The following is a 15,178-nucleotide window of genomic DNA, read 5'->3' on the forward strand; positions in this document are numbered from 1 at the left end:
ATTTAAATTACAACATATAGATAATGTGCACATTTGTAGAAAATATGTTGATCAAACCAACTTCCTTTATTATACTAGGTTGGGCAGAGAGAATGCAACATTTCTTAGCATTAACGTATGTTGTCTCAGTCAAGCAAAATGAAGGAAAAATAATATTCTGAGTTTTTAATCAACTTAAGGCCATAATGCTAAGTGAAATAAATCAGACATATAAGCTTATATAGCACAAGATTTCTCTTATAAGAGAATAAATAAAGAGTAAAATAAAAGACATAGTAGGAAGTAGAGGAATGCTCTTTCTCAAATGGGAATGGAAATGAAGAAAGGAAAAGGGGATTTAAAAAAGTAATTCCAATGTGCTATGTACACATGCCAACTTCCCACTAATAATGCAAACATTATGTACCACAAACAGGTACCTAACAAAAATATTTCTTTAAAAAAATAGTGTTAAAGGATCTTTAGTAATTTGTGGCAATATCCTCATGATGAGTTTATGCTCAAAATGTGTTCTTGAGGTCCCAGAACAATAAGCAGTCAAACCAATGAAGAGGAGGGAGTGGTTGACTGATGTCTTTGCTGAATAATCCAGTCCATCCTATCAAACTTTTCACTTCAGAGTGCCATATCGCTATAGGGTGGGTTCTTCCAAAACAGGGAGTTTGCATGCAAGTGGTTTGCTGGGTCTTACTTTGCAGTAAGATACCTTCTCAGGGAGTAAAAGGAAGGGGAGATAAAACTGTGCTTAGATTGCAAGAGCAAACTTGGGGGACCCCACAGGTGCTCTGATCCTGAAATTGCCCTCTATAGATGCTCATATTGAGTCAGGAGGCCAAGGGCTTTGAGACCCTGCACTGTCCAATCCTTGATAGGTGATGCCTCAGAGTGTTACCAGGGACAAAGTGCTTGCACAAGAGCACAAATTCTAGAGTAAACTCAGCAGTAAACAGCAGGCAGCGCACCTGGCAGCCAAGTGTGAGTTCCTCCATCCCAAAGGGGGTCTCAGCAGCACCCCACAGCACCCACTACTCAGCTTCTTTCACCATACACATTCATTTGCTTCAAATAATCAGTTCAGGGGACCTGTATTCACAGTCTCGGGCAACTGATAACAAAGAAGAAACCACTTTAAGTCTACACCATGGATAGCACAAAGGAGAAGAATGGCAATTACAAAGATGATCTTCTTAGTATAGGGCTTAATGACAGTAAAGCACCAATGGAAGGGTTAGATAAAGAGAAAATTAATGAAATTATAATGGAAGTCAAAAAGGGATCAAGATTTTATGAAAATGAGCTCAAGAAGGAAAAACAAGTCAACTAATGAATTGAAAATACGATGCAACAAAAAGCACAAGTCACCAGTCAGCAGCTAAGGAATGCACAATTTCAGGATGACAGATTTGCAATGGAAATAGAACAACTCCGAGATTTGAAAAATACCATAGTGCATGTTGACATGGGTGCTTTCTATGCTGCTGGAGAAATGAGGAACAATCCAGGACCGAAGGTTAAATTGTAGGATCTGTAGGATCAATGAGTATGTTGTCTACTTCAAATTACCATGCAAGGAGTTTTAGTGTTCATGCAGCCATGCCAGGTTTTATTGCTAAGGGACTCTGCCCACATGTCATTATATTGCCCCCAAACTTTGACAAATACTGAGCTGTAAGAGGTGAAGGAAATACATGCTGATTATGAAGCCAATTTTGTGGCCATGAGTCTTGATGAAGCCTACTTGAATATAACAAAGCACTTACAGCAAAGACAAAATTGGCCTGAGGAAAAAAGAAGTTATTTCAAAAAACTAGAAACTTGGCAGAAAATGATGAACCAGGAAAGCAAGTTAATAAGCTGAGTGAATCTGACTGGTCCATCTGTCCTCTACTTTTTGAAGACAGTCCTCCTCCTGATTTGCAGCCCCCAGGAAATCCTCCCAAACCAACTCTGAAGAACAAAATAATCCTCGAATACTGCAGAATTCAGTTGTTTTGGGAATCTCAGCTGAGGAAGTGGTAAAGCAAATTTGGTTCAGAACTGAACAAAAAACCACACTAACAGCACCTCAGGTTTTGCTCCCAACACAGTGTTAGCAAATGTGTACAATTATAGGAATAAACCAAATGGACAATACCAAATTCTCCCCTACAGACTAGCTGTGATGGACTTCATCAAAGATGCACCCATTTGAAAGGTTTCTAGAATAGGAAAAGTTACAGAGAAAATGTTAAAGGCCATTGGAATTATTATTTGTACAGAGCTCTACCACAGAGGGCATTACTTGCTCTCCTTTTCTCTGAAACATCTTGGCATTATTTCCTTCATATTTCTCTGAGCCTAGGTTCAACCCACCTGGCAAAGAAAGTATGGAAAGAAAAGGAAAAGTATGAGCATTGAGAGGTCATTTAATGAGACAAACAAAGCAGAAGAACAGTACAATTTGTGCCAGGAACTTTGCAGGGAACTTGCTCAAGTTCTCCAGAATAAAGGACTAAAGGATCGAACAGTTACCACTAAGCTGAAGAATGGAAATAAAGTGTTTATAAATAGGAAGGAGTGGAGGGGGTGAAGGGAGGGCAGGGACAAGGGAAAAAAATGAGAACCAAGACCTGTCATGTAAAGGTACAAGATCCCAATGATGAATGTAACTGTACTGTATACCTAAAAATGTACCAATAAACTCAATGAGGAAGATAATAAATAAATAAATAAAATTTTAAAAAACTCATGCATCTACAGTTTCAGCTGTTGTTTCTACTGCAGAAGAAATATTTTCCATTGCAAAGGAATTGCTAAGAACAGAAATTGATGCTGATTTTCCATGTCCCTTAAGATTAAGACTTTTGGGTGTTCAGATATCTAGTTTTCCCAATGAAGAAGATAAAAAACACCAACAAAGGAGCATCACTGGCTTCTTACAGGCTGGGAACCAAGCTTCATCAGCTATTGAGTATATATGAGAGAAAACTGATGAAGATCAGTTTGTAAAACCTTTAAAAATATCTGATAAGAAATGGCTTTTTTTAATTAAAAAAATCAGAAATGAAATGGAGCCACCAAAACACATAAAAATGTTAAACTGTGGATAAACAAAATATACAGATGTCACAACAACTCTAAATTGTAAAGAGGAAGACAAGTGAGAATTTAGAAACATCAGAGAGTTGAGATACCTGTCAGATATTTACTTGTTCTGTTTGCTTTAGGAGCAAGGAAACATCAGTCTGGAAGCCTTTAATAAACATATAGATAGATGATGCTCTGGGCCTCGGCAGAGGAACAGTGAGAGGAGCGGCTGCATGGGTACCTGCAGCCCCCTGCTCCCCAATGCAAGTGCCTCTGGCCTCCTGGCAAGGCTGGCACCCGGATTCATACCACAGAGGTACAGAGGGTCATAAAGTCCATTGTTCTGAGCTCCAGCCTCAATTTTTATTTAATTCACACAGTGAAAGGTGATAGATTAGTGACTACCACAAATTGTCATTTTTCTAAGCTGTGCTTGATGCTATTGTGTTGCTGATTGTGTTACTTAGGCTGAGGTGTTGTGATTCATCTCATCATTTGTCCATCCTGGTATAATGAAAATGAGATTGCCTCAGAGTCATTACAGTCTCAAACCCTAAAGACCAGCTATAACAGGAAGGTCGAAGTATTAACCCAGGAATTAAACCAAGGACAGTACCAACAACAAAAATAGAAATGAGAAGACATTCAAACAAGGAACAAGTACAAAGGCTGCCTGTTCATCAAAGGCAAATTCTGAAGAAAATGAGGTGGAGAAGCCTGATAATCAGCCACCTGGACAAACTGAACTGATAGCCCAGGAAGTAACAAAACAGATGAATGAAAATGAAAAAATGGAAATAAAGTGTCTGTAAATGGGGAGGGGAAGAAGGGGTGAAGGGAGGGCAGGGACAAGGGACAAAATGGGAACCAAGTCCTGTCATGTAAAGATACAAGATCCCAATAATGAATGTAACTGTACTGTATAACTAAAATGTACCAATAAACTCAATTTAAAAATACCTATATCTAGACATGTAATAATCAAGATCCCAGAAACTCAGCAGAAGAATGAAATACTACAAGCAATTAGAGAAAAGAAACAAATCACATGCAAAGAAAGCCCATCAGAATTACAGCAGACTTTTCAACCCAAACACTCAAGTCAAGGAGAGCCTAGAGTGAAGTACTTCAAGCCCTAAAAGAAAACAACCTCCAACATAGACTGATGTATCCTGCAAAACTCTCTTTCAAAGCTGATGGGGGAAATAAGATACTTCCATGACAAAGAACACTTGAGAAAGTTCATGAATACCAAACCAGCACTCCAAACAATTCTAAATAATATCCTAGAAAAACACAATGAAGATCACATCTCTGTGAGGGCCAATAGAGAAAATCCAGCAGGCAAGGCAAGAAATTAAAGAGAGAGGGGAAAATATTTTAAAAAGCCAACAACAGAAAAATAACATGATAATGATAAGTCAATACATGTCAGTTATAACCATCAACGTTAATGGCCTCAATTCACCAATCAAAAGAAATAGATGCAGAATGGATTAAGAAGCAAAATTCAATAATATGCTGTGTACAAGAAATGCACCTAGATCAAAAGAAACTCATAGACTGAAAGTAAAAGCATGGAAAACAGTTCTCCATGAGACAGAAACCTGGACAAAAGCAGGAGTAGCTATCTTAAGTGCAGACAAAGTATATTTCAAACCAAAACTAATTAAGAGAGACAAAGAAGGTCACTATATCCCTATAAAGGGAACAATTCAAGAGGAAGAGATGACAATCATAAATATATATGCACCAAATATTAATGCCCCCAACTATACAAAACAAATATTAAGGGATATGAAAAACCAAATAAGCACTAATACAATTGTAGTAGGGGATCTCAATACCGCACTGTCACAAATAGACAGGTTGTCTAGACAAAAACTCAACAAAATACTAGAACTCAACCAAGCTTTTGAACAAATGGACTTAATAGACATCTACAGAGTGTTCCACCCCACAAAATCAGAATACACATTCTTTTCAGCTGCACACAGGTCATTCTCCAAAATAGACCACATACTAGCTCATAAAGGTGTTTAAATAAATGCAAAGGAATTGAAGTTATCCCCCATATATTATTAGACCATAGTGCAATTAAACTGGAGATCAGTAGCAAAAGAAACTGTGAGAACTTCACAAACACATGGAAATTGAATAACACTCTCCTGAATAACCCATGAGTCACAGAGGAAATTAAAGAAGAAATTAGAAGTTTTTAAAATAATGATAATGCCACTACAACACATAGGAATCTATGGGACACAATGAAAGCAGTTCTATGAGGGAAATTTATAGCAATGAATATGCACACTAGAAAAACATAGTGAGCTCAAATAAACAACCTTATGCTGAATCTTAAGCTTCTAGAAAAAGAAGAGCAAGTCAAACCCAAAGCTCATACAAGGGAGGAAATTATAAAGATCAGAGCAGAAATCAATTCAATGGAGACTAAGAGAATGATACAAAAAAATCAATGAATAGAAGAGTTGCTTTTATTGAAAGAATAAATAAAATCAATAAACCCTTAGCCAACCTTATCAAATAAAAGAAAGAATAAATTCATGTCCATACAACTTACAACGTGGGAAAAAGTTTTACCAGCTGTTCCTCAGACAAAGGTCTACTATCCAGTATAAAGAACTCACAAAAATAAGACCCCCCAAATTTATAAACCCAATTCAAAAATGGGCTTCTAAAATGAACAGGTATTTCTCAAACGAAGTAGTAAAAGCAGTAAATAAATATGAAGAAATGTTTAACATCACTGGCCGTTCAAGAGATGCAAATGAAAATAACACTGAGATTTCACCTCATCACCGAAAGAATGGCTGCTATCAAGAAATCAACCAATAACAAATATTGGTGGGGTTGTGGGGAGAAAAGAACCCTCTTCATTGTTGGTGGGAGTGCAGACTGATACAGCTACTGTGGAAATCAATATGGAGATACCTCAAACAACTAGGATTAGAAATCCCATTTGACCCAGCTATTCCACTGCTGCTTTTAAAAGAATTAAAAGAATCACGCCACAGTGATACTTGCTCACCCATGTTTTTAGTGGCACAGTTTATAGTAGCTAAAACTTGGAAACAGCCTAATTGCCCATCAACTGGAGACTGGATAAAGAAGTTGTTGCTGTTGTTTATAAAATGGAACACTACCCAGCCATAGAGGACATGAAACTAGAGACATTTATAGATAAGTGGATGCATACTGAGGACATACTCAAGTGAAATTAATAGGACACACATGTTTAAATAAAGAATAGTTTCTCTGGTGTGAAAAACTAAAAGTGTAAATACGAATAAAAATGTATAATTGATATTGTTTAATGGAAAAAATGTCTAAAGGTGTAGGGGAAGTGGGAGGGGTAGGGGAAAGCTAAGAAGGGAAAAGAAAAAAATAAGAGAAAAGGAAAAATGGCAACAAAATCTCTGTAAATAGGGAAGGGTAGAGGGGGTGAAGGGAGTGGAGGGGAAATGGGGAAAAAAATAGGAACCAGGCTATATCATATAAAGGTACAAGATCCCAATGATGAATGTAACTGTATTGTATACCTAAAATGTACCAATAAAAAGAAAGGGGGGGAGAAAAACAAAGCTGCATGTCTCGATGGCCCTTCAGTTAGTGAGAACTATAAAGTATTCACCCACTAAAAAAGTACTCCAAGGCTTCCTTTACTGATGTTAACCAGAAAGAAAACACATATGTCTTTTTCACTTTGGGAAAAGAAGTTTATGAGACCCATCTGAAATATACAGAAGTCACTCCAGAAGTTTGTGCCCATTTGGCAGGGCTCGCTCATTGAAAGCCAGAAGTGTAGACTCTAAGGAGCAAGCATAGCAAAGAGGAGCATTCTAGTCTTCCAAGCAAGCCTTCTTATACTGTTTCATTGGAAAATGCAGACATTGGGTTAAGTAGGCAAGAATCCCTCCAACCTTTGTCATTTAAAGCAACAGCTGGCCAACCTCTGCTTTGTCCTGTGGGTAATCTGGAACAAAAGATTTCAGATCCTACCCTATTCAATGAGCACGTGGATGTTTGCTTAAATAAAGGTATTAACCAAGAACTAAGAAATGATAGTGTTAATCCAATCAACCAACCCAAAGAAAGCTCCAGAAGTACTGGTACGTCAAGCAAAGTGCAGAAGGCTGTAGCAAAAACAAAAAGGCCAGGGCTGATGACAAAGTACTCAACATCAAAGAAATAAAACCAAGCAATCCCAGGCATACCCTTGTTATATTTTTTTAAATGAACATTGAACATTTTTTCAGTCACTTTTCATTGAAACTTGTTATTTTTATAATCAATAGATTTATTCTTTTTCCTTTTAAGTTTACAGATTTATTTAAGGAAAGCAGCTACAGCAATCCCTCCCCAAATGACATTTTCTTTTCCAAGAATTTGGAATATATATGAATTTACTTCTTTATGCCATCTATTTATAACCATGAGTATTTTATTTCCATTGTACATCAATTGCAAATCAATTTTGTTAGAGATAATTTTTAAAAAGAAAATAAATGGGACCAGAATGTGATTTCCTTAGTGTAGTGAATATAAACACATATTTATAAAGTTTCTCAGGTGTTCAGACAAACCTATGTTAGCATAAATTTTTTTCAGTGTTTAACCACTTGGTTGACATTGGACTGCTATATTTGATCCTGTGTCTTCAGATATTTATGCACGTTCACAATTAAAGCTCATTATAAGTTAAGTTCTGTGAAGAATATTAACATAACAGAACTAGCATGAGTGGTTTGTTACCTGCAGGAAAATGATGTCACTTTTTGCTTAGAATATTGTTATACTTATTTTGTTTTTCTTATTTAAAATCCCTTTATCTTATCAATAAGCACTTGGTTTGTGTCTTCAGATATTTATGCACGTTCACAATTAAAGCTCATTATAAGTTAAGTTCTGTGAAGAATATTAACATAACAGAACTAGCATGAGTGGTTTGTTACCTGCAGGAAAATGATGTCACTTTTTGCTTAGAATATTGTTATACTTATTTTGTTTTTCTTATTTAAAATCCCTTTATCTTATCAATAAGCACTTGGTTCACTTTTTTTCTTTTTATTGAGTTTATTGGTACATTCTAGGTATACAGTACAGTTACATTCATTACTGGGCTCTTGTACCTTTGGTTCACTTTTTTTTTTCTTTTTATTGAGTTTATTGGTACATTCTAGGTATACAGTACAGTTACATTCATTACTGGGCTCTTGTACCTTTTTGGTTCACTTTTTAGAAATACTTAGTCTAAGATTGAAAGTGTCTTTTTTGAAATATAGGACATTTAGTAGCATAGCTTCATTCCTTGCCAGTTGTGTTTGTACTTTTCACAAATCTGTGAATAAGAAAAAATGTGTAGTCACTTTATTTCCGTTCTAATCCTCAAAAGAAAAATGTGTAATTCAAATGATTAATGTATATTAAAACCTTTCTATTGGTTTCATTTCTGTCATATTTTTATTAATATTTGTTAAAGAAGATAAGCATGCTTATATTAAGTAATTACTGAACACTTTTGTGCTATCAATGTGTTCTTATCAAAAAATATGATTTAACTGGAACATAAAGATGAAAATCATTTTTGTTACTGCTTTATGGAACTGAATCTCTTTTCTTATTTTTTCTTTTCCTACTTTTCATATTTTAGCTTATTTGCCTATATAATAAAATAATATTTGAGAAAGACTTTGGTTAGAATTTTGTAAAGGCCTATAGTCAAACTGGTAATTTGACTGTTTTTTATCCTTGTGATTTGAACCCAGGGCCTCACGCTTACTGTACAAGGACTCTGCCACTGACCTACATACATCCTCAGCCTTTGTTTAATTACTCATTATTTTAAAACAGGGTCTTGCTAAGTTAACCAGGCCGGCCTCAAACCTTCAGTCTTCCTGCCTCAACTTTCCTGAGTAGGAGCAGGCTCCACCTCATTCAGCTAATAAACTTGACTTTTAATTACTAGATTGTTTAAAATTGGGCTAATTCTTGTCAGCAAGAGTATCTTACAAACGTGATATTGCTAATACACAGGGAAGATCCAAAATTGTAGAACTATAGTTACTGATTGTGTGTTTTACTTATGTAAATTATGTACAAAATCAAATTCAGTGAAATTGAATATGTTGAAAATTAGGTACAAAAAAAAAAAGATTGGGCTGGGGATTTAGCTTGGTGGTTCGGTGGCCTGCTTTGCAAGTGCAAGGACCCAAGTTCAATCCCTGGTACCAAAAAAATAAATAAATAAAAAAGAAAATTAGGTAGCAATGAATTGTTTTCTATATTGCTTGAAGTTTATTTTTACTATTTTTAACATTAGGGTAAATACTAAATTATTTTCATTTAGGTGATACATTTAATGAATTGCTATTATGTAGTGATATTTAATAATAACTTGTAATAAAATTTCAAAATATTTATTTATTTATTGGTACCAGGGATCAAACTCAGGTCCTTGTGCTTGCGAGGCAGGTGGCACAACCACTGAGCTAAATCCCCAGCCCCTAAAATTTTAAAATTTTAACTGAAAAAAAATCAGTTCACTACTCCCAGATGCCTTCAATTCTCCTGTCATAGACCATGAATGACAGGGTGGCAAAAGTAACTTAACAGTTTCCCCAAGACTCTTGTTAGACACTCTAATTACAGTGCCTCCCACCCCCGAGAACCAGGACCTTGAAACTTGCAGTTTGATGGACAGAAAGAACAGATTCCTGTGAGTTTAGTCAGTTGCTTGGATCAATGGATAAAAAAGAAAGTTTGCTTCTATTTCTACTTTTACTTTTTAGACTAACATATTTTACCATTTGGGTACCTAGTATCACAAAACAGTTACTGATTTGACTTTAAACTGCATCCTAGAAAATAGGTGACCATCCCCTCAGATCATCAGCTCCAAACTGGTGCCTTGGATATATTTTCAAAAAGCTAAATCTGTTACATTGTCCCATCAGGCCAGCATCTTCCCGGTGACGTGGGACAGGATCAGATCAGATCAGTGACTCCTGCCTCTATGTCCACAGCACATAAAACATGATCTGATGCAGTACAATATGGGAACTGGTGTCAGAGAATTAAATACTGCATGTGCCTTCCAAAAATGGAGCTGGCTTCCCCAGCCAGGCCTCTAATGAGACCACAGTCCTGACTGGCATTGCAGTACAACCTGGTGAAACACTAAATCATAATACCCAGCCCATCAAAGCCCAGACTTCTAGCTTACAGACACCTTGGGGTAACAAATGTGTGATATTTTAAGGTAATAAATTTGTGATGATATATAATGCAGCATAGAAAACACAGATTCTGCAGGCAAAACAAAGAGAAATTGAAATCTGGAAGATTGTATATGCTGTTATTCTATTCAAATTTAGTAGTTGTCCTTCTAAGAAAGAGTTCATTGTAATTAACACATGGCATTGGTCTCCCAAGAGATGATAGCATACTGGTCTCTGCTTCTTGCAGAAGTGACACTTGACAGCAGCTATATCAGCCTTGGTGAGTGAGAACCCATGTTGATAGGCAGGTGCATAGCTGCTATCCCTGTTCCCATGGCTATTCTGTCTACATGCCCCTCATGCCAGTATGTCAGTAGCCAATGACAGAGTCTAGCTCATGTGCACTGTCTTGTTATTCTGTCTGTTGGGTCATTTTGATGTGAGATTCTTTTTTAGCTTTTATATCAACATATAAACATATTTATATTCCATGTCCCTAACCTTGTCCAAACCTTACTGAGCACAACTTTCAAATTTTGTTCCTTCCAGGACATTGACCAAACATTCAAATTTTTTTTACCATGGCCTCCAAGGCCAGATGAATTCTAGCATTAGAACTATTTTGTTTTCCCCACACACATGCACACACATGAAGTGAAAGACCATCTAAAACTTTACCAATTGGAAAAATTTCCTCTACAACTATACATCAAGCCCTAAGTTAGTGTCTAGTGGCAGTCTATTTTTTTTAACCTTTAACATGAGCTCACATATTGAGCTATGAACTGCATGTGGTATCTTCCTTCCCAATCAGCTGATCATCAAAAGGGTCACCCTTATAATCACAGGCATGAGATGAGAGAGGGGCACTTCTCAATTCACAGAAATGTGTTCCACCTGCTGAAGGAATGGATCATGCTCTCTGGCTCCGCCTGTTCCTCACTACAAATGAGGAACTTACAACTTATAAGGGATTGCTTCTGGAACTTGGTGGGTCTGAGAGTTCTTACATCATGATGGGTCCTTCTGGTCACCTGTTCACATGGTATCACATGGCCAATGTCAAGTCCAATCGAATATCAGGAGCAATTTTTCAAATGCTATATGATTTTCTGCTGCAGATAGGTTGGCCTTGCTTTAGAACTCATAGGTTCAATGTCATGATTCTTTTGTTGTGTCCTGTCATAAACACCACAGAGTCTATCATTTCACCACTGATAATTCTAAGACCATTAAGTCTGCCAGGTCATATGGCTCAAGTGAAAGGGCTGGCCACACTGCAGCCTGAAACTTTATGTAACCCTTTCCTGCTTGAAGCCCTACTAGGATCTTGGACACTTTCTGCATAACTCAGTAAATGGGTTACAGCACTATTCCCGAATGTATAATATGTTGCCCCCAGATCCCAAGGGGAATTACCAAACATTCTGAGATATTCAAGTAATTATTTTCCATTACTTTAGAGAAAATGTTCTGATATGCCCCAGACTATTGTATCCCTAAAATATTTTCTGACCTGGTGGACCCCTAAATCTTCAAAGAGGATCTACCTGTCATCCTCAGGAGCATGTGCGACTTATAAAGATTATAACATTTGCCATTTTTTGTTTATCTAGTTTGAATAACATGATGTCATTCACATAGTGAGTTATTATGATCTGCTGTGTCATGTTCAGGCCATCCAAGTCCCTCTGGGTTATATGATGATAAGGACAAGAAAATCAACATGGCCTCAGGGAAAGACATAACTATATATTGTTGTCCATCCCTTATGAAGGCAAATTGCCTCTTTTTCATCTTCATGACTGGGATAGAAAAAAGTCACATTCATCAAATCAATCACTGAATACCAGGTTCCTGAAGCCAAGTAAATCTGATCTAGCCAAATACAGCTATATAATTATATTTGCTTGCTTTGATTGTGTGCACAGAAATTCAAAGTCATGCTCCCTGATCAGGCTGGTATTTGCAAGGGCCAGAATGCTGAATCAAATAAGGATATAATGGGGATTCCCATTGTTGGATTCTTTAGGTCTTTAAGGATGGCCCTAATTTTAGCCAATCACCATGGTGTATAATATCGGTTCTTGTTTGCTATATTATTTAAGAGGAATGGTAGTTTCAGAAGCATCCACTTGGCTTTCCCCACTATAATGGCTAACCCCACAGACCAAGAAACAAATGTTAGGGGATCTACCAAATACCAGAAACTGCCCATTCCAAGTATAGATTCTGGGACTGGGAAAGTGACCCTTGAGTTGATTCATGGACCCAGTGGACCCATTCTGAGCTGGGACGTCAGCCAGAAGTGTTTTTATTTCCAAGCCCCAGATACCCTCCCTGCCAAGAGGGTCATACAGTGCTTTGGGACTCTAGGTCAGCAGTGCTTAATATATCTGGTCATTACCCCTCCCCAGTGAACAGTTACCCCAGTGAGTGAGCCAGAAGTCCCTTTGGAAAAGGAGTAAGAGAATCATTACTGGATATATTTTTTATGTTATGGCAGTGTTCTTCCATAGGAATCCTGGGTCTAAAATCTGTCTCAGGTCCAGAATCTGGGCAAGAGATCAGGACTACTCACTGGGGAAGTGTCCCTTAGCTTTATCATCATCCATTCTGAATTCCTTTGTTTCATACATTGAACAATATCACTGTCAACATCCCATCTACCTTGCCCCTAGCGACCTGGAGTTTAATAATCACCTCATGGCTCTCTGCAGGTAAGGATTTCCAGGCTAGGAGTCCAACCTTGTCACTCGTGATTATTGCCTATTCCTTGGTACTGCTGCTAATGTGCCACCAGATGGCCTCTATAGCTTCTGTGTCTTATCATCCCTATGACGCACAAGAAATCTATTTTTATAACAGAATCTTCGAACACATATCCTGGCCTACCTATAGTACCTAGCATTTCATTACTTACATCTCCCTCATCAATTCATTCTTTGTCATTTTGGTAAACAGAGTTTCCTCTGGACCTTTCCTCAGAATACATTTCAGTGGCTAGTTTTCAACTATATCAACTATAATACTCCCACTTCTCTGAGTCCTTTGATTCCTTCCTTTTCCATTTGCCAAAGTACATTCTACTACATTTGGTGTGGGTCACCACTTTTTTTAAATCTCAAAGACTATTTAAAAAGCATGTTAGCTACTTCTTTTGGGATCTAGTCAAGACATTACACCCTTATCACAGAATAGAGTTCTCATATCAATAAACTCTCTTCTTTTTGTATTCCATCACCTCAACTCAGTGCCTTCAAGGTCCTGTTTCCATACATCAGTAATGGTGAACCTTTGGAGATTTCAATGATGCAAATAGCACAATGTGGCATGTATGCCGTAGGTTCACCATCACTTGCCATACCTGCTTTCCTGGGCCTCACAAATGCATGTGGACTAGGTGTTGTAACTCCTGAGGCCCAGAATTTCTCCAGTGAGAATATGTTGTAACGTAATCTCAGGCATTGGTCTGGTGACCAAAAGGGGAGATAGGAGTAGATTCCGTGGGAAGGAGAACAAGTTATCTCACTGGTCAAAGACTTCTGTGTTCTTTCAGGAAGGAAGAAACACTCACTTCTAAGAAAGGGGAGTGGGCCGCTTCTGCGGATTTAGAAAGTTCAGAAAAATCAGAAACTTGAAGATTGACCCTGGGTTCAATTCCTTCTCATCAAGGCCTAAATCTTGGCAGAGACAAGTTAGAGGTTAAAAATTCTACCTTCTTAGGAGATAATTTACACATGTTATTAAGTGCTGAGCCAGATTCTTGGCTTTTTCTTCTCCAGCTGCAAGAGATGAGAGTCTCTTTATTCGCTGCCCATGAGGTTTTTTGACTTTTATATGTCACCTTAACTTGGTGATTAATCACCCCTGCCTTTCATGCTATCTAATTCTATAGCTCTTTAATTACTATTTACCCCCAAATCTCAAACACCTGAGATATTGCATCTGGCAATGCATTCTTTTCTGCTTATAGCCCACCAGGATCCAACATCAGTGCAAGTTTTAATAGTTGCATTACTGCACCATTCCAGGGCTGTGAATACCCTCCCTACCACCTGTGGTGGGGTCCTAATTATCAACCAGGCAGCAGAAATTTGACTCTCATTTTACATCTTGCCTCCTGGGATCATCCCCGTCAACTGTCATAGGCTCAGTGTACTATAAAATTAACTCTGAGCCTAAGATACACATGTAAGTACTTTTTAAAGGTATACTTCTGTATGGCATGGGCAAGAGAGTGAAAGAATCGAGATTCTCCAGAAAGATGCTGGACTGTAAAGCAGCCACAGCAGAAGACGAAACCAATCCCATGTGAATCTTTAAAGCTGGGATAGCCTATCAGAAATACCTCAAGCTGGGGCATGGTTTTCTGGTTTTACCTATGCCTGCCTTGAGGTAGGACTGAGACTTTGGATAAGATAGCTGCCTTTGATCACAAGCAAATCCTAGGGAAGGACTTGCCTATGAGCTATCGGCAGAGTCCAAATCTGGCTCCTAAAAAAAAGAGTGAGAATCTATGCCATCACCTCCACTACGTGTATTAACTGAAAGAAAGAGGTAAAGGAATTAGGCAATCAATTATTTGTTGGCTCTTCTAATGTTGGAGAATGCAAACTCAGGTAGATAAAAGCAATAGATAATTCCAAATTCTGCTTTCCTCCAACTTCAGAAAACAACGTGCACATCAAAAATGGAGAGCACCCATCCAAGCTCATTCTTGCCCATCTTTAATACGGCATTCTCTCCTTTCTACCCAGACAAAGGCATTAGAAAGACTAAAATCCCAGAGAAGTGGCCACAAAAATGGCTTTTCACTAACAAATTATATATATGTGTATGTATGTATGTATGTATGTATGTATGTATATATC

The 15,178-nt window shown here is 37.6% G+C and overlaps 1 pseudogene; it reads left to right on the forward strand.

Moving 5' to 3' along the window:
- The first annotated feature begins 1,141 nt into the window (after positions 1–1,141).
- On the forward strand, positions 1,142–7,320 carry LOC104862800 (annotated as a pseudogene).
- The last annotated feature ends 7,858 nt before the right edge of the window (positions 7,321–15,178 follow it).

The sequence above is a fragment of the Fukomys damarensis genome, unplaced genomic scaffold (genome assembly GCF_012274545.1).
Source record: "Fukomys damarensis isolate Sample0158 unplaced genomic scaffold, DMR_v1.0_HiC HiC_scaffold_17, whole genome shotgun sequence".
Lineage (NCBI taxonomy): Eukaryota > Metazoa > Chordata > Mammalia > Rodentia > Bathyergidae > Fukomys > Fukomys damarensis.